Below are 6,090 nucleotides of genomic sequence, written 5' to 3'. Positions count from 1 at the left end.
TTTACTGACAGTGAGCTGTGATAATATAACACTGTGCAGACATGCATGCAACATTCTGCATACAGTGGAATTCACTATTTGATGCAAGACTGATACCCTCTATAAGAAATATGCAAAAGTCCATATTTTACAGTCTAAATGTAATTTTAATGGTAAAACTCTTGGATGGAAAATTATTTTAAATGGTAATGAATAAATTATAAAAAATATAACTTGAAATATACATTAACCTCTTCAATTAAAATAAATTAACATTATCATAAAGAATGATATAACAGACAAAATATTAGAAGCAGATTTTTGGACTAAGTATATATACCAACTAGACAATAAGCAGCTGTAAAAGTGGAAATGGAAAACAAAATGGAAATGAAAAGGCCTGAAGGTGGCGCTAGAGGAAAGGTCAAGTGGTCACCCAATCAATAGGTTTCTTCCACCTGGGGTCTTGATTGTGCACAACAAATGTTATGGCAATCCAGCCATTACTTTGAGATTTATCTTGTTCTCAGTCTGTTCTCAGTCTTGTTCTCAGCCTGTGGGCATCAGGTGTGTAGTGATCCAATATCCACAGCCATGCCATTAAACAGTTATCATTGGCCCTTGCTCAGCCTTACTCACCAAGAGCCCAGCGCTGAGCCTTGCTAGCAAATTCACTGATCACATCTTTGAAGTCCAGCTTTCTAGCTAACTGACTTTCAATGGACAACATGGCAAGACTGCAAAGCATGTCCTGGGACATAGTGGATCTCAAATAGTTAATCAGTTTTAGCTCACTGAAAGCTCTCTCGCCACCAGCAACAGTCACAGGCAGTGTGCAAAATATATGTAAAGCAATGCACACTTCTCTAAAAATGCATGGGGACTTTATCCTCACTAATCTGCCCAACTTTCAGAACAGCAGAAAATGTTGATACAATTTTTGCAGTGGTGTGAAACCTACTGTTCAAGTCACTTATGATGTTGTCCATAGCAGTAACAAAAACACTGTTCGAAACACCATTGCTGCACTGTCCTGAGCTGTCTCCTCTTGAGAGGTCTCATCATGGAATCTCTTCCTTTTCAGACAGGAGTGACTCCCATCCATCTCTAAGAGCCTGCATCTCTTCCTTTAAGACTCTGATATTGGCTGCCTCTGTGTCAAGTGAGATTTTTCCTGACTGGAGAATCACGTTCCTGTCCTCAATGCATTGCAGTGCCTGCAATTATGCCAACTGAAATGTCATTCAACACAATGCTGCTCATCTCCTTCTTCAGTTGGGAGTAGGGCTGGTTGAGGGGTATGGGGATGGGGAGACAGGGCTGGTTGAGGGGGATGGGGAGACTGGGCTGCTGAGCCTGAAGCTGCATCTGTTGGGCCTGCTGTTAGCTTGCTAAAAGTTTGCCTGCATTGATTAAATGTCGGCTGAAAGAGGAGCAAAATGTAATCACTTAGAATATTCTTTGAAGATATCAAGTAAATCATTTTAGTGGAGCTAAGGTAGCCTATATAACTATGGACTAAGCTAACAGGTTAGTTTCCACCACTCACGGACTACACCCACCTTCTTTTGTGAAAAATTGGGCGACAGCTTTCTTGTCTCTCTCCTGTCTTTCTTTTTGTTTTTGGAAGCCAGATTTGTCTTTAGGAAGCTGAGACATGATGCTCCACCGGCACTCCTCACTCGCAATTCACTGCTAGCAAGTAACGCCTGGTTTGGGGCCAGGATGGAACCATTTCATGTAAATATTATATTACTGATGATAGGTTAATAATTTAATATTGAAAACAATGTACCTAATGTTCTAATAATATTCCAGGGACCCTGTCAGTCACAGGCCCCTAGAACATTACAGATTGTTCTTTAGCTGTAGTTTGTCTTTTTTGTAGCAGTTCATCTTGTGTTTTCCCCAATGCCAAATGTAAGCTTCATCCACACATTTGTGGAGATTAGCCTCTTCTTAGAAACCTATTGCGCATCTCCGCTGGAAGTCCTCTTTGAAATGGCTCAGGGTGGAAGCTGTCCCTCAGTAATAGAGTATTTCTGTCCGTTTCTTTTCTATGCAGAGTTGTAAACAGGGTTCCTTTTGATTTCTCAATCGAGGTGCAGCGTAATGAGCACGTTGTGTCACATTCCATTGTGAATTTGAGATTGCGGTCAATGTCATTGAGTAATGCCATAAAGTCAGACCGTTCTTTTCCCGTGCCTCCCCATATGCAAAAAAATGGCGATACCACTTCAGGATTTTATACAAAAATGGATTTTCATTGTTTAACAAAAAGTTCTTCAAAATGACCCACATAAAGGTTAACATAGCTTGGAGCGAATGTGGAGCCCATCGACGTTCCATTCGTTTGGCTTTAGAATTCATCATCAAACCTGAAGTAGTTCATATTCATCCAGCTGTAGAATAAAGTTTTTTGGTGTGTATTTATTAGTATGTAGGTCTCTCTAATAGTGAGCTAGGACTGCCAGTCCCACATATGGGAAATGCTGGCATATTGACTCTCGACATCTAATGTGACCAAAATACAGTCTTCTGTTAATCCTGTTATTGGTGAAATCTTATTTATGAAATGTATAGTCTTTAACGTATGAGGGCAATGCTTGCACATGAGATTTAATCAAATACAAAGTTTGACAATGGCTCTAGCATTGACCCTATTCTTGCAACCACAGGTCTGCCTGGATAATTGCCTTGTGTTTTAGGTTTGTGTAATTTCGTCAAAATTTACAGGCATGGATGTATAACACATTTGCAGATGAGGTATTTACATTCAGGTTTTGAGATAGGGTTATTATAATAGGGCTTGCTCCAGATTAGAGCTAATATATATTTGGAACACCTGTGTGAGATCAACACTCAGTTTTCTATTGAAACGTTCGGGGTTGTGTTTCGGTGGACCTTCACCTCCCGAGGCCATACGAGAGTTGCAGCAATGGGACAAGACAATTGGATACAACGAAAAGGGGGCACATTTTTTTTTACAAATAAATAAAATGAGAAAAATAAATTGGATGGGTATAATTTGTATGTATAAAATGTATAATAATATTTATAATTACTAAATCAGGTACATTTGTATACATTTAAAATTGCATCAGCTTCTTCTGGGGAATTCTGGTACAATGCCGGCAAAGTCGGCTGAATTCCGGTAGAAGGAAACTGCCGATGTTCTTGGGATGATTCCGGGTGGAATGTCACCAGCAAAGCACCCCCACACCAGAACACCTCCTCTATACTTTAAGGTGAGAAATACACATGCGGAGCTCATCCGTTCACCCACACCTTGTCTCACAAAGACATGGCGGTTGGAACCAAAAATCTACAATTTAGACTCCAGACCAAAGGACACATTTCCACCGGTCTAATGTCCATTGCTCATGTTTCTTGGCCCAAGCAAGTCTCTTCTTATTGGTGTCCTTTAGTAGTGGTTTCTTTGCAGCAATTCAAACACAAAGGACTGATTCACACAGTCTCCTCTGAACAGTTGATGTTGAGATGTGTCTGTTACTTGAACTCTGTGAACCATTTATTTTGGATGCAATTTCTGAGGCTGGTAATTCTAATAAACTTATCCTCTGCAGCAGAGGTACATCTGGGTCTTCCATTCCTGTGGTGGTTGTAATGACTGGGCGGTGAGTCAGAAGCAGGTGCAACGTTTTAATAAAATAACAACACAAAGCACACGCCACTAGCATAAGGCAGTATGCCGATACACAAGAACAACACCAACTAGTGAGTGAACATGGGAGAGTGACAAAGGGGAGGAGATTAAGGTAACGGAGTCCAGGTGTGAATCATAATGATTAACAGGTGTGAATCATAATGATAAACAGGTGTGTGTAATGATGAATCCCAGGGCCGGTGGTTAAGTACTCTGGCGACGTAATACGCCAGAGGGGAGGACCAGACGTGATAGCTGTCCTCATGAGAGCCAGTTTCATCATCACGCTTGATGGTTTTTGAGACTGCACTTGAAGAAACTTTAAAAGTTCTTGAAATGTTCTGTATTGACTGACCATGTCTTAAAGTAATGATGGACTGTCATTTATCTTTGCTTATTTGAGCTGTTCTTGCCATAATATGGACTTGGTATTTTACCAAAATAGGGCCATCTTCTGTATACCACCCCTACCTTGTCACAACACAACTGATTGGCTCAAACGTATTAAGAAGGAAATAAATTCCACAAATTAACTTTTAAGAAGGCACACCGTTAATTGAAATGCATTCCAGGTGACTATCTCATGAAGCTGGTTGAGAGAATGCCATGAGTGTAAAAAGCTGCCATCAAGGCAAAGGGTGGCTATTTGAAGAATCTCAAATATAAAATATATTTTGATTTGTTTAACACTTTTTGGTTACTACATGATTTCATGTGTTATTTCAGTGTTGTCTTCACTATTATTCTACAATGTAAAAAATAGTAAATAGTAAAAATAAAGAAAACCCCTTGAATGAGTAGGTGTACCAACACTTTTGACCAGTATTGTAGGTGTTCATGCTCTCTTGAGAACCTTGATGATCTCAAAATGGAGTCAGACAGTAGTGGTAAGCACGCTGAGGTTGAGCTAGTCAACAGTTGTAGTGGAGACTTCCAACGTTTGCTCTGAGAATCCTACCAGAGATGATTTTGTACCGTTTGGAGTGAGATTTTTGGAAAGAGTGGATTTCTATATTTTTCAATTCGTGTCATGCTGCTCTGTGCTTTGCTCTCCGCTAAAAGGGGTTATCAGTGGGGTAGCATTGAGTGTATAGGTGAATCAAATGAAAAGGAATATTCCTAGTGTTTGTGGCGCCTGCTGTTTGTTGAGATGTACAGTATACCTGGTGGCAATGTTGATACTGAGAATACTCTGTCTATCTCTATCTTTGACACAGTGTTTCTTCCCGATAAGGTCAGGTTATAATTGCTATTCTGTGAGGGCCTATGTTTCGAACAAGCTTCGGTTATTTACGTGCCAAGGATTCAGACATGTTGCAACTGTGTGTGGAAGGGAGATCCCACGATGTGAGAAATGTGCAGGAGGCCATAGTCAGAGGGAGTGTACATTTGGGATACAGAAAGCACTGTGTCAATTGGGGGGATGCCCATGCAGCTGGGGATCCGAAGTAAAGAGAGAGAGCGAGAGAAATGAGATTGCCAAAGTTCGAGTGGGGCAAAAAAAGTTTCCTATGCTTAGGCATTGAAGAGAGCTGAGGATAGCCTAGGGGTGAGTGAGTGGACTGGGAGTCCCCCAGTGAGTAGGCCTGAAGAGAGGATGAGTTTCAGTAAGGTTAGATATTTTGCGTCGACGGAGTGGACTAGATAAATGTGGTAGTTGCAGCAGCAGTGAAATATTTGGGTGTGAGATATTTTAATGCAGAAGATCTACAGGAAGTTTAGAGAGAAGGGGTTCCATCCTTCCAGGCCGACAGCCTGGTGTAGGATCGTGTAGGGTGGGTTTTTAGGGATAGTGCATGGTTATATGGTGCTGCAATTTAGGTCTATTCTGCCAGAAATTCACAAGAAAAAGTAGATTGGCTTGATAGCGGCATTGACTTATGTTGGTTGGCTAGAAAACCTTGACATTAGACATCGTTCACTTTTGGGAACTGGTCTCTCAGCCTGGTCTCATAGACTTGACGTAACATAGTAAACGTAAAACCGGTACATTCAAATTAGTATATGTTACGTTCATTATGGTTACATTAGACAGATGGTTACTTGTTTGGGGTGGACGTATAATGCGAACGTCTAGCAACCCAACGGTTACGAGTTTGAACCTCATCACTACTTATCACTAACTACTTACTACTACTACTTAGCATGTTAGCTCACCCTTCCCCTAACCATTTTAGTTAACCCTTTAACCTAATTCCTAAACTTAACCCTAACCTCTAACCCCTAACCTAGTTAACGTTAGCCGCCTAGCTATAATTCGTAACACACTTTTTTTTAACCTTTATTTAACTAGGCAAGTCAGTTAAGAAGAAATTCTTATTTCAATGACGGCCTAGGAACAGCCTTGTTCAGGGGCAGAACGATAGATTTTTACCTTGTCAGCTCAGGGATTCAATCTTGCAACCTTTTGGTTACTAGTCCAACGCGCTAACCACTAGGCTATC

This window comes from Oncorhynchus nerka, linkage group LG20 (assembly GCF_034236695.1).
Source record: "Oncorhynchus nerka isolate Pitt River linkage group LG20, Oner_Uvic_2.0, whole genome shotgun sequence".
Taxonomy (NCBI): Eukaryota; Metazoa; Chordata; class Actinopteri; order Salmoniformes; family Salmonidae; genus Oncorhynchus; species Oncorhynchus nerka.
This window is presented reverse-complemented; position numbering follows the sequence as displayed.